The following is a 25,901-nucleotide window of genomic DNA, read 5'->3' as shown; positions in this document are numbered from 1 at the left end:
AGGGCTTAGGCCCACTCAGTGCTCTGGGGTTAAAAGGTCAAGACTCACAGTGATGCTGTGGACGCCACACTCCTCTTCCTCTTTGGCCGAACCTGGCCCCCTTCCTCCCTGACAACAGATGACTTCTCCTCCTTCTTTGAGAAGAAAGTAGTTGATATTAGCAGTCAGTTCCCTGAACCCATCTTTCCTACTCACTCACCCTCTAAGACTGACCCAACTAAATGTCTAAACTCTTTCTCTCTTCTGTCCGAGGCAGACATTTCTCTCTCATTGCCCCTACTCCTGTCAGTCACTACTCCCCTCCAGTCTGCAGGAGCTGCTTCAAGGTCATCCATGATCATTCTGCTGGACCTATCTGCAGCATTTGACACGGTCAACCACCAGATCCTGCTCGCTACACTTTCTGAGATGGGCATCTCTGGCACTGCATTCCAGTGAATCTCATCCTACCTGTAGGAGAGATCATACCAGGTCCCCGCTCTGGTTCACTCTGGCTCCTCGGTTCTGTGAAGCCATTCTGGGAATCTGGCAGGGAGAACCAGGCATGTTACGCACCCCCCCCACACACACAATATATCTACATCAGAATGTATTGATTACCCAGTTAGATTCAAAATTCAAACAAGCTTCTAAAGTATTTCCATACTGCTAACCTGGGTTTAACACAGGAACAAGGTTTCTGGTCAGCCTGGAGATGAAACCTCTTGGACACACACACACGCACGCACACACACACCCATACTCGTCTTTCCCCCTCAGGGGGTCCGCTAGATTTTAGCCCACATATGGGGCCCACCCTTTCCAATGGTCCTACACCTCTGTAAAAAATCAGGGAATGTAAAGTGCAGTTCCTAATCACAAATACCACTTCAAATTAACATAATTCACAACTTTGGTACACCAGTGTTATGGACACTTGTGGGGTCATGTTTTTAGCATACAGCAATTTTGGGGACCACATTTACACACATATACACGTTTCTAGCTTTTGTATCTTAGAGGGGACAGACAGTCAAATGTTTTCTAGCTTTTGTATCTTAGAGGGGACACAGTCAATAAACTATCTGGAGACAACTGTTTTTCGTATTTTGTCCTTGATTGGTAGGTGAAATTGCAGGACATTGTGATTTACATTTTTATTTCAACTTCTACATCCGGCATCTAGTCTCCCATGCTCTTTTCCCTCAACAATAACCAACCTCCTGAATATCAAGTCAAGATCAGTCACTGTGTAGTTAACCTCAGTAAGAAACTGTCATTAGGTAGACTGGGCAGTACTCACAAAACACTAATTTGTTCACAACATTTATTGAACTTTTTTTTTTTTTTTTACCATTTATGAACTTATTAAACCAGTGTTATGACTGTATTCCTACAAAGTAGGATCCCTCCCTCCCTCCCTCCCTGAACAACTTGAACTGCACCAGGGGCATTTGCACCAGGACCTCAACATTTCACAATTTTACCTATCGCTGGACATTGTGAATGTCAATATCATTTGTACTGTACATTTCACTCCCTAAAAGAAAAAAATGTATTTCTCAAAGATAAACACTTCATTGGAACCCTTCCTCTCTCCCCCTCTCATGAAATTAGCTGATATGTAACAGAACAACTTGAACTGCACCAGGGCCATTGGCACCAGGACCTCAACATTTCACAATTTTACCTATCGCTGGACATTGTGAATGTCAATATCATTTGTACTGTACATTTCACTCCCTAAAAGAAAAAAATGTATTTCTCAAAGATAAACACTTCATTGGAACCCTTCCTCTCTCCCCCTCTCATGAAATTAGCTGATATGTAACAGAACAACTTGAACTGCACCAGGGCCATTTGCACCAGGACCTCAACATTTCACAATTTTACCTATCGCTGGACATTGTGAATGTCAATATCATTTGTACTGTACATTTCACTCCCTAAAAGAAAAAAATGTATTTCTCAAAGATAACAAACACTTCATTGGAACCCTCCCTCTCTCCCCCTCTCATGAAATTAGCTGATATGTAACAGAACAACTTGAACTGCACCAGGGCCATTGGCACCAGGACCTCAACATTTCACAATTTTACCTATCGCTGGACATTGTGAATGTCAATATCATTTGTACTGTACATTTCACTCCCTAAAAGAAAAAAATGTATTTCTCAAAGATAACAAACACTTCATTGGAACCCTCCCTCTCTCCCCCTCTCATGAAATTAGCTGATATGTAACAGAACAACTTGAATTGCACCAGGGCCATTTGCACCAGGACCTCAACATTTCACAATTTTACCTATCGCTGGACATTGTGAATGTCAATATCATTTGTACTGTACATTTCACTCCCTAAAAAAAAAAAAAAAAAGTATTTCTCAAAGATAACAAACACTTCATTGGAACCCTCCCTCCCTCACATTTTCCTTCTTAGGGAACAAATACGGTTTTTGATATAACATTTTACTGCTTTCCAGTCTCTATTTCTTAGGGCTTTAGGTTCAGCAGTGATGCAGCGCTGACAGTCCATTTTTCCTGGAACTTTCTGCATCACTATGAAGTTGTTCAGATGCTTTTCTACGGCAGCCGATTCCTCTGGCATCCAGCTTCGTTTCACAGAAGTTTGTTTACCTAAGTAGACATACAAAGCTTTTATCATTCTTTCAGATGATTCCAATCACTGATCACTTTCCTCTGTTCTAACCATTAAGTCAACACGTGAAATGCCCAACAAGAAACTCGCCATCAATCTCCTTAATTTTGCTAAGCTCACCTCTCTTTTTTCCAGTCTCGTCTGTGCTTTGGTCGTCCCTTGTGGAAGTACATGATAGTGGGTCTTCCCTGCAAGCATCTCCTGACCCTTGTGCTCCTGGAGTACGGGCACCTAGATACAGAAGGTTTTATAATACAGATAAATCATAATCTTTAAGATGCCACCTATTACATCTCCTCTAAACAGTATGATTTCTCTGAACTCGCCTCTTTTTTTTGCTGACTTCCTCTTGAGCTTGCCTTTGTTTTGGTCATCACATTCTTGCATGGAGGTCACCCTGTCCCCATCTTCTGACCTCTGTGTTTCTGGCATACTGGCATGTTCTGTAGGCACCGAAAATATTTAGATCAACTAACCTTAATTGTCAATAAAACTGTCAAGACTAGGATGTTTATCATGCATACTAAGTAAAATGGTGAGAACTAGTGAAATCTACAGGCATTCAACTGTCCAAATCAACATGCAATGGTCATACATTTTCATATCTAATAAATCAGATCATAACGCATTAAGAAAAACAATCACACACACCTCCAACGTCTTGGTCTGAACACACCTCCATGGATTCATCCGCCATCTGCATCTCTGTGTCAATATCAACAGTCTCTAAAATGGTAATCGACAATAGGCATGAGTTGGAAAGCTAAAACTTGTGATGAACTCCCCCGGCACATGGATACCAAAGCACTACAAAAATTTGGTCTGATTTATATAAATACTTAACCTAAACATTTTATGGTTAATTCTAGCTCTTTTCACCAGTATGTAATGTTCTGAGTATGACAACTTCTTACTACCATACCTGAATTCTCTGTACTTGATTCAAATTGTTATTACATTATGCTCCTTTAACTTCCCACATTAAAAACATGACATCCACATATCTGAACAGTTAAAATTCAAAATATACTGTTATATTTTCACCATATAATTGTGCACTAAGACTAAAATGTATTTTAGACTTAATACCATTTGGATCAATGTGAATCTCATCCAGACTTTTCCCTTTGTATTCTCCAAGCCGTCCCTGTTCTAGTGCCATGAGAACTTTGCTTATTTTAGCAAGCTGGAGAGTGCCCTCTGGAAGGCGGTAGTGCTTTCTGTGGACGTCAATGTTAAGTCCAAGAAAATCTGCCAACTGATCAAGTTCTGTAGTCTTGAGATTCAGAACAGTTGAAAGAGTTGCAATGTGTTTTCTCAGTTTCGTTGAGGTTAGTGCTTTGCGTTTTTTGACATCAACACATTCATGCACAAACTGTCTTATGCAGTCACAACCCCTGATGTAATGGACATATTTTGGCAACGCAAACAAGAATCCATTTTCTTTCAGCACACCACATTCTTCTCGCTTCTCAATCAACATATCGAGCGATTCCCTCATCAGTGGAGTGAGAAGAACAGGGACTTTCCTTCCTCTCTTTCCTACTATGGTTATCCAGATAAAATGTTTGCAAAGCTTCTGCTCGAGTTCTGTGAGAGCTAAGTTAACATCTTCATGCGCCTCTGATACATCTCTTGTTAAATACGAAGTCAATGGCATTCTGGACACTTCTCCTTCCCTCCGGCGGTTGAAAAGGATTACTTGCGCCAGGGTCACCTTAGTGAGGTCTTTCCAGTTCTGGGGTGAAACCTCTTCTTTCAGGGCATTCAAGTGGTGCTGCTGTTTTGCAGACAAATGAGAATGGAGAATCAGGACATCCTCTGTGAAGGGCAAGAGTTGAGGAGCATTCCATTTGGACTGATTAATTTGAGTTAGAGCTTGGCTTACTATGTCAAATCTCCAACTCTCTTTGTATAGCTGTGCGAATTCGTCTGCATTTTGAACTACTTCCTTATCTTTTTTTTTCAAGCCTTCAGATTTTATAAACATGGCCAAAGAATGCAAGTTGTGTCCAACTTTGCGAGCGTAAGATGGACGGTCAAATTGTCCAGTTTCATCACTTAACCCAGCCACGTGTCTTGCAGCTGTAACAGCGTGGTTGTAGTTTTCAGGTTTGATAAGCTCTCTCATTGTCTTTACAGGTGTAACTTCTTCGGCTGCTAGCATCAGCCTAGCAAGCTCTCTCAGCTTTTGTCTTATATGTACTGGTGTTGGCTGGTTGCCCTTTCATTCTTTGTGAACAGTCTTTTCCCATACTCTAAAATACAGCAGTCTTTTTTAACGGCAAGAGTAATCTTGTCTTGAATCATACAATTTAAGAACTTCCAGTATGCATCGTTAAATCCAGTTGGAGCAGGTTCAGCAAAAGCACACAGTGCTTGGACCCTTGTCTTACCTGGTTTGGAGGTCAGCCTCTCAGGGTTCAATTTGCAGACCTGAAAATGTCGCCACATTGTTCTTTTTTTGAACAATCCAGAGCAGTACACACAATGCATAAACTCATGGCCTTCAGTTTCTTTCTTTGGCTGCTTGCATGGTACGAGTTTGCCTTTCTTACTCTCCAAGATCTCCCTGTTATTCACACAGTTACCTTTATTTCGGATATAGTCCAATTGCACTTTTCTTTCTTTTGAGTTTTTTGTAAAACTAAGGGCTTTTGCAACATCGATCTCATTGCTGTGCTTACGCTGCAAGTGTCTTGAATCATAAGGAAGGAAGTCATTCTGGTCCTGGAGGTCAAAACACTTCTGGTTTTCCTGTTTTACATGGCTGGTGCTGACATTCACCTGATAATCAAGCTCTGAATCCCTCTACTCAGAAGGATGGATGGAAACCAGAAGTGTTTTGGCCTTCCAGGATGGGAATTGCCTATCCCTCACAGACTGCACAGGTCACCTACAGTCAACACTGTGTGTGACAATGGTGACCGTCTACATAAGTCCCTTACCTCTGGGCTAGCATCATCACAGGACGTCGTATGGTTCAGGCACGCCTCAGTCTCCACTGCCACATAGGGAGCAAGTGTTTTTGTTACCTGGAATTTTAGATAAAAAAACAAGAACTAATACATCAGATCATAGAGCTGAGAGATGATATGGATATCCTCATACACATATATAAAGACCTATATATTTTAATTGATTGTTGACTTCCTTTTACCATCGAGAGAAATACAAATTGGCTGGACTAGACGTGTTCAAACACTATAAATGATCAAAATATGCAACCATATCTTATCTAAATCACTCACTTTTTCACGCCATGGCCATTTTGAATCCCCATAGTTGTAATTTATTTCAGTTCCTGCTTCTATATTTTGTACAGCAAATAGGCACAAATGTGGCATGCCATTTGCTATGACTTTTTTCATCATGCAGTTTGGAGATTTGTGGTTGTCATTTACTAATCTTCCAAGAGATCCATCTTCACTGGTTGCAATTATACTAAAAAGGTAAAAGAAAAGTATCCATTAATTGTTGACTGCATGACGTGATGGGAGGATGCCATGGTCTAGATTAATCTATTCCCATTAACCTTAAGTATCAATACTCAATCTGTGATTGCTGTTATAATCAAAAACTGATTCACTAAGCAGGTGATTAAAATATTGTTGCTTTTATTGATGCTTTTAACTATTCAATTAACTATTGGTTTTAGATTTAAACTACTTAAATGTCCCTGATGTCTACCAAATATTTAACTTGACATGCTTACCACCAGTTACGTTTCTGCCATTCAAATTCAAACAGAAAAGTACACTCTGTCTGTGAGTAGTTTCTTGACTGGCATTCTTCCAATGATACAAGTTCACCCCTGTACTCCAACACGAAAGCACCTGATTCAATGGGCTGGGTGGGGAACACTCCTCTACCTGTAAGGTCACAAATAAATGTACATGGCTGTTTGCATTATGGGTTCAATCATGCGTCAAACAAATAAAATCATAAATATAGTTACAAGGAACAACTTGGATTCCTCCTGAAAGTTGCGTACAATTTGAAAATTGACATGGTATAGACACATGTATATTTAAAGTTATTTGAAACAATATCCCATTTTTAAATTAAAAAAATCCTACCTTTGTAGCTGTCAATGAATCTTTCCACAAACAATGGCTTGTCCCTCGATGACAAAATATGTGAAGTTGCATCATCAACAGGCCGCATCCTCTTCCTTTTGATCATTGTGTCTGGAGTTTTAAATAATTACACAGGTATCCAACATCATCTTTTGATAACTTATCAAATGGATGTCCAACATCAAACCCCAAATTACCTTTAGATCACTCATGCAAACTTGAAATGATTAAGGCCAAGTACCCCATTTTTTTAAATTAATCACATCAGAATGAGATGCTTCAGGTCTGCCTGTCATTTTTCACACAGCATGAAGGGGAACATCCATGTCCAAATACATCCCCCTCACACCACTATCTTATCTATTATGCCTATTTTTATTTATCTCTCTAATCAGTCTATCAATCTCCCCAATCAATCCATCTATCTCCCAATCAACCGATCCCCCCAGCCCCAATTTACCTATCGATCCCCTCAAACTATCATCCTATCTACCTACATCACCCCCGATCCCCCTCGCCCTCCATCTCGGTCTACCTATCTTGGCTTAGTTGGTTGGTGCTAAATATCTAACGCTATCCCGCTTATTTTTACTACCCTCAGTGATGCAGTTCAACTCAAAAGCACTACTCAACATTACGTGTACACGTCCTTTCGACTAAAATCGCATGAATGATTGTAATAATTAATGTGTTCTCTATCACTTCAGTTAGCATAAAAAGTTAGCTAAATCGCTAGCTTTAACTTAACAGGCAGGTGTATGGATGATTATAAAGCCTATAAAGCCAACTAATAACTAGAGAGGGTACAATTTCTGGGGAAATTGTAGGGTGTGCTTGCTTGCGTCGGTTGCACAGGGGTCCGTTTTTGAATGACATTTTTACAACTGATATTTCTGTATATTTTATATAAAAATGCCTACTTATTATTTATAAAGATTACATAGATTTAAAAGCATTTTTTTGTGCTGCTCGTTTACAACTGAAAATACGAGTGAAGTGTAGAATTAAATATGATGTCTTCTCATTTCCCCTGCAAGAGGCAGCCTCATAACTGAATCAAAACGAATACATTTGGCAGACCGGTGTAAAAATAAGGTAACAACGCAAAGAGGGCTCCTGTTCTATTCCCAAATCAGTCCTTTACCCAACGTAGATCGGCATGATTTGCTGCGGAAGTTTCTCCAGCTCTTTAGGTCTAAGCATGTTTTGTGACAACAAATCGATCAAAGCAGCAACCAGAACATGGCTCGTTGGTCTCGTGGTATGATTCTCGCTTCGGGTGCGAGAGGTCCTGGGTTCAAATCCTGGACGAGCCCATTACAGTATGCTGTAGAAGGAGGTAACCTGGCAAAGAGGGCTCCTGTTCTATTCCCAAATCAGTCCTTTACCCAACGTAGATCTCGGTGATTTGCTGCAGAAGTTTCTCCAGCTCTTTTTGTCTACGCATGTTTTTTGACAACAAATCGATCAAAGCAGCAACCAGAGCATGGCTCGTTGGTCTAGGGGTATGATTCTCGCTTCGGGTGCGAGAGGTACTGGGTTCAAATCCCGGACGAGCCCTTTACAGTATGTTGTTGAAGGAGGTTACTTGGCGAAGAGGGATCCTGTTCTAATCTCAGATCAGTCCTTTACCCAACGAATATCGGCGTGATTTGCTGCAGAAGTTACTCCAGCTCTTTTCGTCCACGCATTCTTTGGACAACAAATCAATCAAAGCAGCAACCAGTATGATTCTCGCTTAGGGTGCAGGGAGCCTTTGTCTAAGCATGTTTTGTGACAAAAAATCGATCAAAGCAGCAACCAGAACATGGCTCGTTGGTCTCGTGGTATGATTCTTGCTTAGGGTGCAGGGAGCCTTTGTCTAAGCTTGTTTTGTGACAACAGATCGATCAATTGAAGCAGCAACCAGAACATGGCTCGTTGGTCTAGGGGTATGATTCCCGCTTAGGGTGCAGGGAGCCTTTGTCTAAGCATGTTATGTGACAACAAATCGATCATTCAAAGCAGCAACTAGAACATGGCTCGTTGGTCTACGGGTCAGTCCTTTACCCAACGGAGATCGGGGTGATTTGCTGCAGAAGTTTCACAGCTCTTTTTGTCTACGCATGTTTTGTGACAACAAATCGATCAAAGCAGCAACCAGAACATGGCTCGTTGGTCTCGTGGTATGATTCTCGCTTAGGGTGCAGGGAGCCTTTGTCTAAGCATGTTTTGTGACAACAAATCGATCAATCGAAGCAGCAACTAGAATATGGCTCGTTGGTCTACGGGTATGATTCTTGCCTAGGGTGCGAGCGGTCCCGGTTTCAAATCCCGGACGAGCCCATTACAGTATGCTGTTGAAGGAGGTAACCTGGCAAAGCGGCCTCCTGTTCTATTCCCAAATCAGTCCTTTACCCAACGTAGATCGGGGTGAATTGCTGCAGAAGTTTCAAATCTTCAAAATCGATCAATCGAAGCAGCAACTAGAATATGGCTCGTTGGTCTACGGGTATGATTCTCGCTTAGGGTGCGAGAGGTCCCGGGTTCAAATCCCGGACGAGCCCATTACTTCTACAGCCCATTGCTGTAGAAGGAGGTAACCTGGCAAAGAGGGCTCCTGTTCTATTCCCAAATCAGTCCTTTTCCAAATGTAGATCGGGGTGATTTGCTGCAGAAGTTTCTCCTGCTCTTTTTGTCTACGCATGTTTTGTGACAACAAATCGATCAAAGCAGCAACCAGAGCATGGCTCGTTGGTCTAGGAGTATGATTCTCGCTTCGGGTGCGAGAGGTCCTGGGTTCAAATCCCGGACGAGCCCTTTACAGTATGTTGTTGAAGGAGGTTACTTGGCGAAGAGGGATCCTGTTCTAACCTCAGATCAGTCCTTTACCCAACGAAGATCGGCGTGATTTGCTGCAGAAGTTACTCCAGCTCTTTTCGTCCACGCATTCTTTGGACAACAAATCAATCAAAGCAGCAACCAGTATGATTCTCGCTTAGGGTGCAGGGAGCCTTTGTCTAAGCATGTTTTGTGACAAAAAATCGATCAAAGCAGCAACCAGAACATGGCTCGTTGGTCTCGTGGTATGATTCTTGCTTAGGGTGCAGGGAGCCTTTGTCTAAGCTTGTTTTGTGACAACAGATCGATCAATTGAAGCAGCAACGAGAACATGGCTCGTTGGTCTAGGGGTATGATTCCCGCTTAGGGTGCGAGAGGTCCTGAGTTCAAATCCCGGACGAGCCCTTTACAGTATGCTGTTGAAAGAGGTAACCTGGCAAAGAGGGCTCCTGTTCTATTCCCAAATCAGTCCTTTACCCAACGTATATCGGGGTGATTTGCTGCAGAAGTTTCTCTAGCTCTTTTTGTCTACGCATTCTTTGTGACAACAAATCGATCAAAGCAGCAACCAGAACATGGCTCGTTGGTCTAGGGGTATGATTCTCGCTTCGGGTGCGAGAGGTCCCGGTTTCAAATCCTGGACAAGCCCTTTACAGTATGTTGTTGAAGGAGGTTACTTGGCGAAGAGGGATCCTGTTCTAATCTCAGATCAGTCCTTTACCCAGTGTGATTTGCTGCAGAAGTTACTCCAGCTCTTTTCGTCCACGCATTCTTTGGACAACAAATCAATCAAAGCAGCAACCAGAGCATGGCTCGTTGGTCTAGGGGTATGATTCTCGCTTCGGGTGCGAGAGGTACTGGGTTCAAATCCCGGACGAGCCCTTTACAGTATGTTGTTGAAGGAGGTTACTTGGCAAAGAGGGATCCTGTTATAATCTCAGATCAGTCCTGTACCCAACGGAGATCGGCGTGATTTGCTGCAGAAGTTACTCCAGCTCTTTTCGTCCACGCATTCTTTGCCACAAAAAATCAATCAAAGCAGCAACCAGAACATGGCTCGTTGGTCTAGGGGTATGATTCTCGCTTTGGGTGCGAGAGGTCCTGTGTTCAAATCCCGGACGAGCCCTTTACAGTATGTTGTTGAAGGAGGTTACTTGGCGAAGAGGGATCCTGTTCTAATCTCAGATCAGTACTTTACCCAACGGAGATCGACGTGATTTGCTGCAGAAGTTTCTCCAGCTCTTTTTGTCTACGCATTCTTTGTGACAACAAATCAATCAAAGCAGCAACCAGAACATGGCTCATTGGTCTAGTGGTGTGATTCTCGCTTCGGGTGCGAGAGGTCCCAGGTTCAAATCCTGGACGAGCCCATTACAGTATGCTGTAGAAGGAGGTAACCTGGCAAAGGGGGTTCCTGTTCTAATCTCAGATCAGTCCTTTACCCAACCGAGATCAGCGTGATTTGCTGCAGAAGTTACTCCAGCTCTTTTCGTCCACGCATTCTTTGGACAACAAATCAATCAAAGCAGTAACCAGAACATGGCTCGTTGGTCTCGTGGTATGATTCTTGCTTAGGGTGCAGGGAGCCTTTGTCTAAGCTTGTTTTGTGACAACAGATCGATCAATTGAAGCAGCAACGAGAACATGGCTCGTTGGTCTAGGGGTATGATTCCCGCTTAGGGTGCAGGGAGCCTTTGTCTAAGCATGTTATGTGACAACAAATTGATCATTCAAAGCAGCAACCAGAACATGGCTCGTTGGTCAAGGGGTATGATTCTCGCTTAGGGTGTAGGGAGCCTTTGTCTGAGCATGTTTTGTGACAACAAATCGATCAATCGAAGCAGCAACATGGCTTGTTGGTCTAGGGGTATGATTCTTGATTAGGGTGCGAGAGGTCCCGTGTTCAAATCCCGGACAAGACCATTACAATATGCTGTTGAAGGAGGTAACATGGCAAAGAGGGCTTCTGTTCTATTCCCAAATCAGTCCTTTACCCAACGGAGATCGGCGTGATTTGCTGCAGAAGTTACTCCAGCTCTTTTCGTCCAAGCATTCTTTGAACAAATCAATCAAAGCAGCAACCAGAACATGGCTCGTTGGTCTAGGGGTATGATTCTCGCTTCGGGTGCGAGAGGTACTGGGTTCAAATCCCGGACGAGCCCTTTACAGTATGTTGTTGAAGGAGGTTACTTGGCAAAGAGGGATCCTGTTCTAATCTCAGATCAGTCCTTTCCCCAACGGAGATCAGCATGATTTGCTGCAGAAGTTACTCCAGCTCTTTTCGTCCACGCATTCTTTGGACAACAAATCAATCAAAGCAGCAACCAGAACATGGCTCGTTGGTCTAGGGGTATGATTCTCGCTTCGGGTGCGAGAGGTCCCGGGTTCAAATCCTGGACGAGCCCTTTACAGTATGTTGTTGAAGGAGGTTACTTGGCGAAGAGGGATCCTGTTCTAATCTCAGATCAGTCCTTTACCCAGCGTGATTTGCTGCAGAAGTTACTCCAGCTCTTTTCGTCCACGCATTCTTTGGACAACAAATCAATGAAAGCAGCAACCAGAACATGGCTCGTTGGTGTAGAGGTATGATTCTCGCTTCGGGTGCAAGAGGTCCCGGGTTCAAATCCCGGACGAGCCCTTTACAGTATGTTGTTGAAGGAGGTTACATGGCGAAGAGGGATCCTGTTCTAATCTCAGATCAGTCCTTTACCCAACGGAGATCGGGGTGATTTGCTGCAGAAGTTTCACAGTTCTTTTTGTCTACGCATGTTTTGTGACAACAAATCGATCAAAGCAGCAACCAGAACATGGCTCGTTGGTCTCGTGGTATGATTCTCGCTTAGGGTGCAGGGAGCCTTTGTCTAAGCATGTTTTGTGACAACAAATCGATCAATCGAAGCAGCAACTAGAATATGGCTCGTTGGTCTACGGGTATGATTCTTGCCTAGGGTGCGAGCGGTCCCGGTTTCAAATCTCGGACGAGCCCATTACAGTATGCTGTTGAAGGAGGTAACCTGGAAAAGCGGCCTCCTGTTCTATTCCCAAATCAGTCCTTTACCCAACGTAGATCGGGGTGAATTGCTGCAGAAGTTTCTCCAGCTCTTTTTGTCTACTCATGTTTTGTGACAACAAATCGATCAAAGCAGCAACCAGAGCATGGCTCGTTGGTCTAGGGGTATGATTCTCGTTTCGGGTGCGAGAGGTACTGGGTTCAAATCCCGGACGAGCCCTTTACAGTATGTTGTTGAAGGAGGTTACTTGGCAAAGAGGGATCCTGTTATAATCTCAGATCAGTCCTGTACCCAACGTATATCGGGGTGATTTGCTGCAGAAGTTTCTCCAGCTCTTTTTGTCTACGCATTCTTTGTGACAACAAATCAATCAAAGCAGCAACCAGAACATGGCTCATTGGTCTAGTGGTGTGATTCTCGCTTCGGGTGCGAGAGGTCCCAGGTTCAAATCCTGGACGAGCCCATTACAGTATGCTGTAGAAGGAGGTAACCTGGCAAAGGGGGTTCCTGTTCTAATCTCAGATCAGTCCTTTACCCAACCGAGATCAGCGTGATTTGCTGCAGAAGTTACTCCAGCTCTTTTCGTCCACGCATTCTTTGGACAACAAATCAATCAAAGCAGTAACCAGAACATGGCTCGTTGGTCTCGTGGTATGATTCTTGCTTAGGGTGCAGGGAGCCTTTGTCTAAGCTTGTTTTGTGACAACAGATCGATCAATTGAAGCAGCAACGAGAACATGGCTCGTTGGTCTAGGGGTATGATTCCCGCTTAGGGTGCAGGGAGCCTTTGTCTAAGCATGTTATGTGACAACAAATTGATCATTCAAAGCAGCAACCAGAACATGGCTCGTTGGTCAAGGGGTATGATTCTCGCTTAGGGTGTAGGGAGCCTTTGTCTGAGCATGTTTTGTGACAACAAATCGATCAATCGAAGCAGCAACATGGCTTGTTGGTCTAGGGGTATGATTCTTGATTAGGGTGCGAGAGGTCCCGTGTTCAAATCCCGGACAAGACCATTACAATATGCTGTTGAAGGAGGTAACATGGCAAAGAGGGCTTCTGTTCTATTCCCAAATCAGTCCTTTACCCAACGGAGATCGGCGTGATTTGCTGCAGAAGTTACTCCAGCTCTTTTCGTCCAAGCATTCTTTGAACAAATCAATCAAAGCAGCAACCAGAACATGGCTCGTTGGTCTAGGGGTATGATTCTCGCTTCGGGTGCGAGAGGTACTGGGTTCAAATCCCGGACGAGCCCTTTACAGTATGTTGTTGAAGGAGGTTACTTGGCAAAGAGGGATCCTGTTCTAATCTCAGATCAGTCCTTTCCCCAACGGAGATCAGCATGATTTGCTGCAGAAGTTACTCCAGCTCTTTTCGTCCACGCATTCTTTGGACAACAAATCAATCAAAGCAGCAACCAGAACATGGCTCGTTGGTCTAGGGGTATGATTCTCGCTTCGGGTGCGAGAGGTCCCGGGTTCAAATCCTGGACGAGCCCTTTACAGTATGTTGTTGAAGGAGGTTACTTGGCGAAGAGGGATCCTGTTCTAATCTCAGATCAGTCCTTTACCCAGCGTGATTTGCTGCAGAAGTTACTCCAGCTCTTTTCGTCCACGCATTCTTTGGACAACAAATCAATGAAAGCAGCAACCAGAACATGGCTCGTTGGTGTAGAGGTATGATTCTCGCTTCGGGTGCAAGAGGTCCCGGGTTCAAATCCCGGACGAGCCCTTTACAGTATGTTGTTGAAGGAGGTTACATGGCGAAGAGGGATCCTGTTCTAATCTCAGATCAGTCCTTTACCCAACGGAGATCGGGGTGATTTGCTGCAGAAGTTTCACAGTTCTTTTTGTCTACGCATGTTTTGTGACAACAAATCGATCAAAGCAGCAACCAGAACATGGCTCGTTGGTCTCGTGGTATGATTCTCGCTTAGGGTGCAGGGAGCCTTTGTCTAAGCATGTTTTGTGACAACAAATCGATCAATCGAAGCAGCAACTAGAATATGGCTCGTTGGTCTACGGGTATGATTCTTGCCTAGGGTGCGAGCGGTCCCGGTTTCAAATCTCGGACGAGCCCATTACAGTATGCTGTTGAAGGAGGTAACCTGGAAAAGCGGCCTCCTGTTCTATTCCCAAATCAGTCCTTTACCCAACGTAGATCGGGGTGAATTGCTGCAGAAGTTTCTCCAGCTCTTTTTGTCTACTCATGTTTTGTGACAACAAATCGATCAAAGCAGCAACCAGAGCATGGCTCGTTGGTCTAGGGGTATGATTCTCGTTTCGGGTGCGAGAGGTACTGGGTTCAAATCCCGGACGAGCCCTTTACAGTATGTTGTTGAAGGAGGTTACTTGGCAAAGAGGGATCCTGTTATAATCTCAGATCAGTCCTGTACCCAACGTATATCGGGGTGATTTGCTGCAGAAGTTTCTCTAGCTCTTATTGTCTACGCATTCTTTGTGACAACAAATCGATCAAAGCAGCAACCAGAACATGGCTCGTTGGTCTAGGGGTATGATTCTCGCTTTGGGTGAGAGAGGTCCTGGGTTCAAATCCCGGACGAGCCCATTACTTCTACAGCCCATTGCCGTAGAAGGAGGTAACCTGGCAAAGAGGGCTCCTGTTCTATTCCCAAATCAGTCCTTTACCCAACGGAGATCGGCGTGATTTGCTGCAGAAGTTACTCCAGCTCTTTTCGTTCAAGCATTCTTTGAACAAATCAATCAAAGCAGCAACCAGAACATGGCTCGTTGGTCTAGGGGTATGATTCTCGCTTCGGGTGCGAGAGGTACTGGGTTCTAATCCTGGACGAGCCCTTTACAGTATGGTGTTGAAGGAGGTTACTTGGCAAAGAGGGATCCTGTTCTAATCTCAGATCAGTCCTTTACCCAACGGAGATCAGCATGATTTGCTGCAGAAGTTACTCCAGCTCTTTTCGTCCACGCATTCTTTGGACAACAAATCAATCAAAGCAGCAACCAGAACATGGCTCGTTGGTCTAGGGGTATGATTCTCGCTTCGGGTGCAAGAGGTCCTGGGTTCAAATCCCGGACGAGCCCTTTACAGTATGTTGTTGAAGGAGATTACATGGCGAAGAGGGATCCTGTTCTAATCTCAGATCAGTCCTTTACACAACGGAGATCGGGGTGATTTGCTGCAGAAGTTTCAAATCTTCAAAATCGATCAATCGAAGCAGCAACTAGAATATGGCTCGTTGGTCTACGGGTATGATTCTCGCTTAGGGTGCGAGAGGTCCCGGGTTCAAATCCCGGACGAGCCCATTACTTCTACAGCCCATTGCTGTAGAAGGAGGTAACCTGGCAAAGAGGGCTCCTGTTCTATTCCCAAATCAGTCCTTTTCCAAATGTAGATCGGGGTGATTTGCTGCAGAAGTTTCTCCTGCTCTTTTTGTCTACGCATGTTTTGTGACAACAAATCGATCAAAGCAGCAACCAGAGCATGGCTCGTTGGTCTAGGAGTATGATTCTCGCTTCGGGTGCGAGAGGTCCTGGGTTCAAATCCCGGACGAGCCCTTTACAGTATGTTGTTGAAGGAGGTTACTTGGCGAAGAGGGATCCTGTTCTAATCTCAGATCGGTCCTTTACCCAACGAAGATCGGCGTGATTTGCTGCAGAAGTTACTCCAGCTCTTTTCGTCCACGCATTCTTTGGACAACAAATCAATCAAAGCAGCAACCAGTATGATTCTCGCTTAGGGTGCAGGGAGCCTTTGTCTAAGCATGTTTTGTGACAAAAAATCGATCAAAGCAGCAACCAGAACATGGCTCGTTGGTCTCGTGGTATGATTCTTGCTTAGGGTGCAGGGAGCCTTTGTCTAAGCTTGTTTTGTGACAACAGATCGATCAATTGAAGCAGCAACGAGAACATGGCTCGTTGGTCTAGGGGTATGATTCCCGCTTAGGGTGCAGGGAGCCTTTGTCTAAGCATGTTATGTGACAACAAATCGATCATTCAAAGCAGCAACTAGAACATTGCTCGTTGGTCAAGGGGTATGATTCTCGCTTAGGGTGCGAGAGGTCCTGAGTTCAAATCCTGGACGAGCCCTTTACAGTATGCTGTTGAAAGAGTTAACCTGGCAAAGAGGGCTCCTGTTCTATTCCCAAATCAGTCCTTTACCCAACGTATATCGGGGTGATTTGCTGCAGAAGTTTCTCTAGCTCTTTTTGTCTACGCATTCTTTGTGACAACAAATCGATCAAAGCAGCAACCAGAACATGGCTCGTTGGTCTAGGGGTATGATTCTCGCTTTGGGTGAGAGAGGTCCTGGGTTCAAATCCCGGACGAGCCCATTACTTCTACAGCCCATTGCCGTAGAAGGAGGTAACCTGGCAAAGAGGGCTCCTGTTCTATTCCCAAATCAGTCCTTTACCCAACGGAGATCGGCATGATTTGCTGCAGAAGTTACTCCAGCTCTTTTCGTCCACGCATTCTTTGGACAACAAATCAATCAAAGCAGCAACCAGAACATGGCTCGTTGGTCTAGGGGTATGATTCTCGCTTCGGGTGCGAGAGGTCCCGGGTTCAAATCCTGGACGAGCCCTTTACAGTATGTTGTTGAAGGAGGTTACTTGGCGAAGAGGGATCCTGTTCTAATCTCAGATCAGTCCTTTACCCAGCGTGATTTGCTGCAGAAGTTACTCCAGCTCTTTTCGTCCACGCATTCTTTGGACAACAAATCAATGAAAGCAGCAACCAGAACATGGCTCGTTGGTGTAGAGGTATGATTCTCGCTTCGGGTGCAAGAGGTCCCGGGTTCAAATCCCGGACGAGCCCTTTACAGTATGTTGTTGAAGGAGGTTACATGGCGAAGAGGGATCCTGTTCTAATCTCAGATCAGTCCTTTACCCAACGGAGATCGGCGTGATTTGCTGCAGAAGTTACTCCAGCTCTTTTCGTCCACGCATTCTTTGGACAACAAATCAATCAAAGCAGCAACCAGAACATGGCTCGTTGGTCTAGATGTATGATTCTCGCTTCGGGTGCAAGAGATCCCGGGTTCAAATCCCGGACGAGCCCTTTACAGTATGTTGTTGAAGGAGGTTACATGGCGAAGAGGGATCCTGTTCTAATCTCGGATCAGTCCTTTACCCAACGTAGATCTGGGTGATTTGCTGCAGAAGTTTCTCCAGCTCTTTTTGTCTACGCATGTTTTGTGACAACAAATCGATCAAAGCAGCATCCAGAACATGGCTCGTTGGTCTAGGGGTATGATTCTCGCTTAGGGTGCAGGGAGCCTTTGTCTAAGCATGTTTTGTGACAACAAATCGATCAAAGCAGCAACCAGAACATGGCTCGTTGGTCTAGGGGTATGATTCTCGCTTTGGGTGCGAGAGGTCCCGGGTTAGGGAGTCAGGTGGCTGAGCGGTTAGGAAATCGGGCTAGTAATCATAAGGTCGCCGGTTCGATTCCCAGCCGTGCAAACTGACGTTGTGTCCTTGGGCAAGGCACTTCACCCTACTTGCCTCGGGGGAATGTCCCTGTACTTACTGTAAGTCGCTCTGGATAAGAGCGTCTGCTAAATGACTAAATGTTCAAATCCCGGACGAGCCCTTTACAGTAGGTTGTTGAAGGAGGTTACTTGGCGAAGAGGGAACCTGTTCTAATCTCAGATCAGTCCTTTACCCAACGTAGATCTGGGTGATTTGCTGCAGAAGTTTCTCCAGCTCTTTTTGTCTATGCATTCTTTGTGACAACAAATCGATCACAGCAGCATCCAGAACGTGGCTCGTTGGTCTAGGGGTATGATTCTAGCTTAGGGTGCGAGAGGTCTGGGATTCAAATCCCGGACAAGCCCATTACAGTATGCTGTTGAAAGAGGTAACCTGGCAAAGAGGGGTACTGTTCTATTCCCAAATCTGTCTTTTACCCAACGTCGATCGGGGTGATTTGCTGCAGAAGTTTCTCCAGCTCTTTTTGAATACGCGTGTTTTGCGACAAAAAATCGATCAATGCAGCAACCAGAACATGGCTCGTTGGTCTTGTGGTATGATTCTCACTTAGGGTGCAGGGATCCTTTGTCGAAGCATGTTTTGTGACAACAAATCGATCAATCGAAGCAGCAACTGGAACATGGCTCGTTGGTCTAGGGGTATGATTCTCGCTTAGGGTGCGAGAGGTCCCGGGTTCAAATCCCGGACGAGCCCATTACTTCTACAGCCCATTGCTGTAGAAGGAGGTAACCTGGCAAAGAGGGCTCCTGTTCTATTCCCAAATCAGTCCTTTACCCAACGTATATCGGGGTGATTTGCTGCAGAAGTTTCTCCAGCTCTTTTTGTGTACTCATTCTTTGTGACAACAAATCGATCAAAGCAGCAACCAGAACATGGCTCGTTGGTCTAAGGGGTATGATTCTCGCTTTGGGTGCGAGAGGTCCCGGGTTCAAATCCCGGACGAGCCCGTCACAGTATGCTGTTGAAGGAGGTAACAAGGCAAAGAGGGCTCCTGTTCTATTCCCAAATCAGTCCTTTACCCAACGTAGATCGGCATGATTTGCTGTGGAATTTTCTCCAGCTCTTTAGGTCTAAGCATGTTTTGTGACAACAAATCGTTCAAAGCAGCAACCAGAACATGGCTCGTTGGTCTCGTGGTATGATTCTCGCTTAGGGTGCAGGGAGCCTTTGTTTAAGCATGTTTTCTGACAACAAAGCGATCAATCGAAGCAGCAACCAGAACATGGCTTGTTGGTCTCGAGGTATGATTTTCGCAAGGGATGCAGGGAGCCTTTGTGTAAGCATGTTTTGTGACAACAAATCGATCAATCGAATCAGTAACTAGAACGTGGCTCGTTGGTCTAGGGGTATGATTCTCGCTTTCGTGCGAGAGGTCCCGGGTTCAAATCCCGGACGAGCCCATTACTTCTACAGCCCATTGCTGTAGAAGGAGGTAACCTGGCAAAGAGGGCTCCTGTTCTATTCCCAAATCAGTCCTTTTCCAAACGTAGATCGGGGTGATTTTCTGCAGAAGTTTCTCGAACTCTTTTTGTCTACGCATGTTTTGTGACAACAAATCGATCAAAGCAGCAACCAGAACATGGCTCGTTGGTCTTGTGGTATGATTCTCTAGTAGGGTGCAGGGAGCATTTGTCTAAGCATGTTTTGTGACAACAAATCGATCAATCAAAGCAGCAACTGGAACATGGCTCATTGGTCTAGGGGTATGATTCTCGCATAAGGTGCTAGAGGTCCTGGGTTCAAATCCTGGACGAGCCCATTACAGTATGCTGTTGAAGGAGGTAACATGGCAAAGAGGGCTCCTTTTCTTTTCCCAAATCAGTCCTTTACCCAACGTATATCGGGGTGATTTGCTGCAGAAGTTTCTCCAGCTCTTTTTGTGTACTCATTCTTTGTGACAACAAATCGATCAAAGCAGCAACCAGAACATGGCTCGTTGGTCTAGGGGTATGATTCTCGCTTTGGGTGCGAGAGGTCCCGGGTTCAAATCCCGGACGAGCCCATTACAGTATGCTGTTGAAGGAGGTAACAAGGCAAAGAGGGCTCCTGTTCTATTCCCAAATCAGTCCTTTACCCAACGTAGATCGGCATGATTTGCTGTGGAATTTTCTCCAGCTCTTTAGGTCTAAGCATGTTTTGTGACCACAAATCGTTCAAAGCAGTAACCAGAACATGGCTCGTTGGTCAGGGGTATGATTCTCGCTTTCGTGCGAGAGGTCCCGGGTTCAAATCCCGGACGAGACCTTTACAGTAAGTTGTTGAAGGAGTTTATTTAGTGAAGAAAGCTCCTGTTCTATTCCCAAATCTGTCTTTTACCCAACGTCGATCGGGGTGATTTTCTGCAGAAGTTTCTCCAGCTCTTTTTGTCTACGCGTGTTTTGCGACAAAAAATCGATCAATGCAGCAACCAGAACATGGCTCGTTGGTCTTGTGGTATGATTCTCACTTAGGGTGCGAGAGGTCCTGGGTTCAAATCCCAGATGAGCCCATTACAGTATGCTGTTGAAGGAGGTAACATGGCAAAGAGGGCTCCTGTTCTATTCCCAAATCAGTCCTTTACCCAACGTAGATCGGCGTGATTTTCTGCGGAAGTTTCTCCATCTCTTTATGTCTAAGCATGTTTTGTGACAACAAATCGATCAAAGCAGCAACCAGAACATGGCTCGTTGGTCTTGTGGTATGATTCTCACTTAGGGTGCAGGGATCCTTTGTCGAAGCATGTTTTGTGACAACAAATCGATCAATCGAAGCAGCAACTGGAACATGGCTCGTTGGTCTAGGGGTATGATTCTCGCTTAGGGTGCGAGAGGTCCCGGGTTCAAATCCCGGACGAGCCCATTACTTCTACAGCCCATTGCTGTAGAAGGAGGTAAGCTGGCAAAGAGGGCTCCTGTTCTATTCCCAAATCAGTCCTTTTCCAAACGTAGATCGGGGTGATTTTCTGCAGAAGTTTCTCGAACTCTTTTTGTCTACGCATGTTTTGTGACAACAAATCGATCAAAGCAGCAACCAGAACATGGCTCGTTGGTCAGGGGTATGATTCTCGCTTAGGGTGCGAGAGGTCCTGGGTTCAAATCCCGGACGAGCCCATTACTTCTACAGCCCATTGCTGTAGAAGGAGGTAACCTGGCAAAGAGGGCTCCGGTTCTATTCCCAAATCAGTCCTTTACCCAACGTATATCGGGGTGATTTGCTGCAGAAGTTTCTCTAGCTCTTTTTGTCTACGCATGTTTTGTGACAACAAATCAATCAAAGCAGCAACCAGAACATGGCTCGTTGGTCTAGGGGTATGATTCTCGCTTAGGGTGCAGGGAGCCTTTGTCTAAGCATGTTTTGTGACAAAAAATCGATCCAAGCAGCAACCAGAACATGGCTCGTTGGTCTCGTGGTATGATTCTTGCTTAGGGTAAAGGGAGCCTTTGTCTAAGCATGTTTTGTGACAACAAATCGATCAAAGCAGCAACCAGAGCATGGCTCGTTGGTCTAGGGGTATGATTCTCGCTTCGGGTGTGAGAGGTCCTGGGTTCAAATCCCGGACGAGCCCTTTACAGTATGTTGTTGAAGGAGGTTACTTGGCAACGAGGGATCCTGTTATAATCTCAGATCAGTCCTGTACCCAACGGAGATCGGCGTGATATGCTGCAGAAGTTACTCCAGCTCTTTTCGTCCACGCATTCTTTGGACAACAAATCAATCAAAGCAGTAACCAGAACATGGCTCGTTGGTCTCGTGGTATGATTCTTGCTTAGGGTGCAGGGAGCCTTTGTCTAAGCTTGTTTTGTGACAACAGATCGATCAATTGAAGCAGCAACGAGAACATGGCTCGTTGGTCTAGGGGTATGATTCCTGCTTAGGGTGCAGGGAGCCTTTGTCTAAGCATTTTATGTGACAACAAATTGATCATTCAAAGCAGCAACTAGAACATTGCTCGTTGGTCAAGGGGTATGATTCTCGCTTAGGGTGCAGGGAGCCTTTGTCTGAGCATGTTTTGTGACAACAAATCAATCAAAGCAGCAACCGGAAAATGGCTCGTTCATCTTGTGGTATGATTCTCGCTTTGGGTGCAGGGAGCCTTTGTTTAAGCATGTTTAGTGACAACAAATCGATCAATCGAAGCAGCAACATGGCTTGTTGGTCTAGGGGTATGATTCGTGATTAGGGTGCGAGAGGTCCCGTGTTCTAATCCCGGACGAGACCATTACAATATGCTGTTGAAGGAGGTAACATGGCAAAGAGGGCTTCTGTTCTATTCCCAAATCAGTCCTTTACCCAACGGAGATCGGCGTGATTTGCTGCAGAAGTTACTCCAGCTCTTTTCGTAGAAGCATTCTTTGAAAAAATCAATCAAAGCAGCAACCAGAACATGGCTCGTTGGTCTAGGGGTATGATTCTCGCTTCGGGTGCGAGAGGTCCCGGGTTCAAACCCCGGACGAGCCCATTACAGTATGCTGTTGAAGGAGGTAACAAGGCAAAGAGGGCTCCTGTTCTATTCCCAAATCAGTCCTTTACCCAACGTAGATCGGCATGTTTTGCTGCGGAAGTTTCTCCAGCTCTTTAGGTCTAAGCATGTTTTGTGACAACAAATCGATCAAAGCAGCAACCAGAACATGGCTCGTTGGTCTAGGGGTATTATTCTTGCTTTGGGTGCGAGAGGTCCTGGGTTCAAATCCCGGACGAGCCCATCACAGTATGCTGTTGAAGGAGGTAACATGGCAAAGAGGGCTCCTGTTCTATTCCCAAATCAGTCCTTTACCCAACATAGATCGGCGTGATTTGCTGCGGAAGTTTCTCCAGGTCTTTATGTCTAAGCATGTTTTGTGACAACAAATCGATCAAAGCAGCAACCAGAACATGGCTCGTTGGTCTTGTGGTATGATTCTCGCTTAGGGTGCAGGGAGCCTTTGTCTAAGCATGTTTTGTGACAACAAATCGATCAATCGAAGCAGCAACGTCGCTTGTTGGTCTAGGGGTATGATTCTTGATTAGGGTGCGAGAGGTCCCGTGTTCAAATCCCGGACGAGACCATTACTATATGCTGTTGAAGGAGGTAACATGGCAAAGAGGGCTTCTGTTCTATTCCCAAATCAGTCCTTTACCCAACGGAGATCGGCGTGATTTGCTGCAGAAGTTACTCCAGCTCTTTTCGTCCAAGCATTCTTTGAACAAATAAATCAAAGCAGCAACCAGAACATGGCTCGTTGGTCTAGGGGTATGATTCTCGCTTCGGGTGCGAGAGGTCCCGGTTTCAAATCCCGGACGAGCCCTTTACAGTATGTTGTTGAAGGAGGTTACTTGGCGAAGAGGGATCCTGTTCTAATCTCAGATCAGTCGTTTACCCAACGGAGATCAGCGTGATTTGCTGCAGAAGTTACTCCAGCTCTTTTCGTCCACGCATTCTTTGGACAACAAATCAATCAAAGCAGCAACCAGAACATGTCTCGTTGGTCTAGGGGTATGATTCTCGCTTCGGGTGCAAGAGGTCCTGGGTTCAAATCCCGGACGAGCCCTTTACAGTATGTTGTTGAAGGAGGTTACATGGGGAAGAGGGATCCTGTTCTAATCTCAGATCAGTCCTTTACCCAACGGAGATCGGGGTGATTTGCTGCAGAAGTTTCACAGCTCTTTTTGTCAACGCATGTTTTGTGACAACAAATCGATCAAAGCAGCAACCAGAACATGGCTCGTTGGTCTCGTGGTATGATTCTCGCTTAGGGTGCAGGGAGCCTTTGTCTAAGCATGTTTTGTGACAACAAATCGATCAATCGAAGCAGCAACTAGAATATGGCTCGTTGGTCTACGGGTATGATTCTTGCTTAGGGTGGGAGCGTTCCCGGGTTCAAATCCCGGACGAGCCCATTACAGTATGCTGTTGAAGGAGGTAACCTGGCAAAGCGGCCTCCTGTTCTATTCCCAAATCAGTCCTTTACCCAACGTAGATCGGGGTGAATTGCTGCAGAAGTTTCTCCAGCTCTTTTTGTCTACGCATGTTTTGTGACAACAAATCGATCAAAGCAGCAACCAGAACATGGCTCGTTTGTCTAGGGGTATGATTCTCGCTTAGGGTGCAGGGAGCCTTTGTCTAAGCATGTTTTGTGACAAAAAATCGATCAAAGCAGCAACCAGAACATGGCTCGTTGGTCTCGTGGTATGATTCTTGCTTAGGGTGCAGGGAGCCTTTGTCTAAGCTTGTTTTGTGACAACAGATCGATCAATTGAAGCAGCAACATGGCTCGTTGGTCTAGGGGTTTGATTCTTTGTTAGGGTGCGAGAGGTCCCGTGTTCAAATCCCGGACGAGACCATTACAGTATGCTGTTGAAGGAGGTAACATGGCAAAGAGGGCTTCTGTTCTATTCCCAAATCAATCCTTTACCCAACGGAGATCGGCATGATTTGCTGCAGAAGTTACTCCAGCTCTTTTCGTCTACGCATTCTTTGGACAACAAATCAATCAAAGCAGCAACCAGAACATGGCTCGTTAGTCTAGGGGTATGATTCTCGCTTCGGGTGCAAGAGGTCCCGGGTTCAAATCCCGGACGAGCCCTTTACAGTATGTTGTTGAAGGAGGTTACATGGCGAAGAGGGATCCTGTTCTAATCTCGGATCAGTCCTTTACCCAACGGATATCGGGGTGATTTGCTGCAGAAGTTTCACAGCTCTTTTTGTCTACGCATGTTTTGTGACAACAAATCGATCAAAGCAGCAACCAGAACATGGCTCGTTGGTCTCGTGGTATGATTCTCGCTTAGGGTGCAGGGAGCCTTTGTCTAAGCATGTTTTGTGACAACAAATCGATCAATCGAAGCAGCAACTAGAATAAGGCTCGTTGGTCTACGGGTATGATTCTTGCTTAGGGTGCGAGCGGTCCCGGGTTCAGATCCCGGACAAGCCCATTACAGTATGCTGTTGAAGGAGGTAACCTGGCAAAGCGGCCTCCTATTCTATTCCCAAATCAGTCCTTTACCCAACGTAGATCGGGGTGAATTGCTGCAGAAGTTTCTCCAGCTCTTTTTGTCTACGCATGTTTTGTGACAACAAATCGATCAAAGCAGCAACCAGAGCGTTGGTCTAGGGGTATGATTCTCGCTTCAGGTGCGAGAGGTCCTGTGTTCAAATCCCGGACGAGCCTTTTACAGTATGTTGTTGAAGGAGGTTACTTGGCAAAGAGGGATCCTGTTATAATCTCAGATCAGTACTTTACCCAACGGAGATCGGCGTGATTTGCTGCAGAAGTTTCTCCAGCTCTTTTTGTCTACGCATTCTTTGTGACAACAAATCGATCAAAGCAGCAACCAGAACATGGCTCATTGGTCTAGGGGTGTGATTCTCGCTTCGGGTGCGAGAGGTCCCGGGTTCAAATCCCGGACGAGCCCATTACAGTATGCTGTAGAAGGAGGTAACCTGGCAAAGAGGGCTCCTGTTCTATTCCCAAATCAGTCCTTTACCCAACGTAGATCTGGGTGATTTGCTGCAGAAGTTTCTCCAGCTCTTTTTGTCTACGCATGTTTTGTGACAACAAATCGATCAAAGCAGCAACCAGAACATGGCTCGTTGGTCTAGGGGTATGATTCTCGCTTTGGGTGCGAGAGGTCCCGGGTTAGGGAGTCAGGTGGCTGAGCGGTTAGGAAATCGGGCTAGTAATCATAAGGTCGCCGGTTCGATTCCCAGCAGTGAAAACTGACGTTGTGTCCTTGGGCAAGGCACTTCACCCTACTTGCCTCGGGGGAATGTCCCTGTACTTACTGTAAATCGCTCTGGATAAGAGCGTCTGCTAAATGACTAAATGTAAATGTTCAAATCCCGGACGAGCCCTTTACAGTAGGTTGTTGAAGGAGGTTACTTGGCGAAGAGGGAACCTGTTCTAATCTCTGATCAGTCCTTTACC

General features: G+C 45.3%; 23 non-coding genes across 23 annotated transcripts; all 23 read left to right on the top strand.

Annotated features, from left to right (window-relative positions):
• Nucleotides 1-7,961: 7,961 nt before the first annotated feature.
• Nucleotides 7,962-8,033, top strand: trnap-cgg (transfer RNA proline (anticodon CGG)). Its single transcript has one exon. It is a non-coding gene; the product is annotated as a tRNA-Pro (tRNA).
• Nucleotides 8,034-8,205: 172 nt separating this feature from the next.
• trnap-cgg (transfer RNA proline (anticodon CGG)) lies at nucleotides 8,206-8,277 on the top strand. Its single transcript has one exon. It is a non-coding gene; the product is annotated as a tRNA-Pro (tRNA).
• A 1,167-nt stretch (nucleotides 8,278-9,444) lies between these two features.
• Nucleotides 9,445-9,516, top strand: trnap-cgg (transfer RNA proline (anticodon CGG)). Its single transcript has one exon. It is a non-coding gene; the product is annotated as a tRNA-Pro (tRNA).
• An 831-nt stretch (nucleotides 9,517-10,347) lies between these two features.
• On the top strand, nucleotides 10,348-10,419 carry trnap-cgg (transfer RNA proline (anticodon CGG)). The gene has a single exon. It is a non-coding gene; the product is annotated as a tRNA-Pro (tRNA).
• A 416-nt stretch (nucleotides 10,420-10,835) lies between these two features.
• On the top strand, nucleotides 10,836-10,907 carry trnap-cgg (transfer RNA proline (anticodon CGG)). The gene has a single exon. It is a non-coding gene; the product is annotated as a tRNA-Pro (tRNA).
• Nucleotides 10,908-11,627: 720 nt separating this feature from the next.
• trnap-cgg (transfer RNA proline (anticodon CGG)) lies at nucleotides 11,628-11,699 on the top strand. The gene has a single exon. It is a non-coding gene; the product is annotated as a tRNA-Pro (tRNA).
• Nucleotides 11,700-11,870: 171 nt separating this feature from the next.
• trnap-cgg (transfer RNA proline (anticodon CGG)) lies at nucleotides 11,871-11,942 on the top strand. Its single transcript has one exon. It is a non-coding gene; the product is annotated as a tRNA-Pro (tRNA).
• A 753-nt stretch (nucleotides 11,943-12,695) lies between these two features.
• Nucleotides 12,696-12,767, top strand: trnap-cgg (transfer RNA proline (anticodon CGG)). The gene has a single exon. It is a non-coding gene; the product is annotated as a tRNA-Pro (tRNA).
• Nucleotides 12,768-12,939: 172 nt separating this feature from the next.
• trnap-cgg (transfer RNA proline (anticodon CGG)) lies at nucleotides 12,940-13,011 on the top strand. The gene has a single exon. It is a non-coding gene; the product is annotated as a tRNA-Pro (tRNA).
• A 720-nt stretch (nucleotides 13,012-13,731) lies between these two features.
• trnap-cgg (transfer RNA proline (anticodon CGG)) lies at nucleotides 13,732-13,803 on the top strand. Its single transcript has one exon. It is a non-coding gene; the product is annotated as a tRNA-Pro (tRNA).
• A 171-nt stretch (nucleotides 13,804-13,974) lies between these two features.
• On the top strand, nucleotides 13,975-14,046 carry trnap-cgg (transfer RNA proline (anticodon CGG)). The gene has a single exon. It is a non-coding gene; the product is annotated as a tRNA-Pro (tRNA).
• Nucleotides 14,047-14,799: 753 nt separating this feature from the next.
• Nucleotides 14,800-14,871, top strand: trnap-cgg (transfer RNA proline (anticodon CGG)). The gene has a single exon. It is a non-coding gene; the product is annotated as a tRNA-Pro (tRNA).
• Nucleotides 14,872-15,535: 664 nt separating this feature from the next.
• trnap-cgg (transfer RNA proline (anticodon CGG)) lies at nucleotides 15,536-15,607 on the top strand. Its single transcript has one exon. It is a non-coding gene; the product is annotated as a tRNA-Pro (tRNA).
• Nucleotides 15,608-16,009: 402 nt separating this feature from the next.
• Nucleotides 16,010-16,081, top strand: trnap-cgg (transfer RNA proline (anticodon CGG)). The gene has a single exon. It is a non-coding gene; the product is annotated as a tRNA-Pro (tRNA).
• Nucleotides 16,082-17,036: 955 nt separating this feature from the next.
• trnap-cgg (transfer RNA proline (anticodon CGG)) lies at nucleotides 17,037-17,108 on the top strand. The gene has a single exon. It is a non-coding gene; the product is annotated as a tRNA-Pro (tRNA).
• A 1,531-nt stretch (nucleotides 17,109-18,639) lies between these two features.
• Nucleotides 18,640-18,711, top strand: trnap-agg (transfer RNA proline (anticodon AGG)). The gene has a single exon. It is a non-coding gene; the product is annotated as a tRNA-Pro (tRNA).
• A 181-nt stretch (nucleotides 18,712-18,892) lies between these two features.
• trnap-ugg (transfer RNA proline (anticodon UGG)) lies at nucleotides 18,893-18,965 on the top strand. Its single transcript has one exon. It is a non-coding gene; the product is annotated as a tRNA-Pro (tRNA).
• A 983-nt stretch (nucleotides 18,966-19,948) lies between these two features.
• On the top strand, nucleotides 19,949-20,020 carry trnap-ugg (transfer RNA proline (anticodon UGG)). The gene has a single exon. It is a non-coding gene; the product is annotated as a tRNA-Pro (tRNA).
• A 763-nt stretch (nucleotides 20,021-20,783) lies between these two features.
• On the top strand, nucleotides 20,784-20,855 carry trnap-agg (transfer RNA proline (anticodon AGG)). Its single transcript has one exon. It is a non-coding gene; the product is annotated as a tRNA-Pro (tRNA).
• A 635-nt stretch (nucleotides 20,856-21,490) lies between these two features.
• Nucleotides 21,491-21,562, top strand: trnap-cgg (transfer RNA proline (anticodon CGG)). Its single transcript has one exon. It is a non-coding gene; the product is annotated as a tRNA-Pro (tRNA).
• Nucleotides 21,563-22,383: 821 nt separating this feature from the next.
• Nucleotides 22,384-22,455, top strand: trnap-cgg (transfer RNA proline (anticodon CGG)). The gene has a single exon. It is a non-coding gene; the product is annotated as a tRNA-Pro (tRNA).
• A 755-nt stretch (nucleotides 22,456-23,210) lies between these two features.
• trnap-cgg (transfer RNA proline (anticodon CGG)) lies at nucleotides 23,211-23,282 on the top strand. Its single transcript has one exon. It is a non-coding gene; the product is annotated as a tRNA-Pro (tRNA).
• A 1,206-nt stretch (nucleotides 23,283-24,488) lies between these two features.
• trnap-cgg (transfer RNA proline (anticodon CGG)) lies at nucleotides 24,489-24,560 on the top strand. Its single transcript has one exon. It is a non-coding gene; the product is annotated as a tRNA-Pro (tRNA).
• The last annotated feature ends 1,341 nt before the right edge of the window (nucleotides 24,561-25,901 follow it).

The sequence above is a fragment of the Osmerus eperlanus genome, chromosome 23 (assembly GCF_963692335.1).
Source record: "Osmerus eperlanus chromosome 23, fOsmEpe2.1, whole genome shotgun sequence".
NCBI lineage: Eukaryota > Metazoa > Chordata > Actinopteri > Osmeriformes > Osmeridae > Osmerus > Osmerus eperlanus.
Note: the sequence above shows the minus strand (reverse complement) of the source record. Positions and strands in the feature narration are given on the sequence as shown.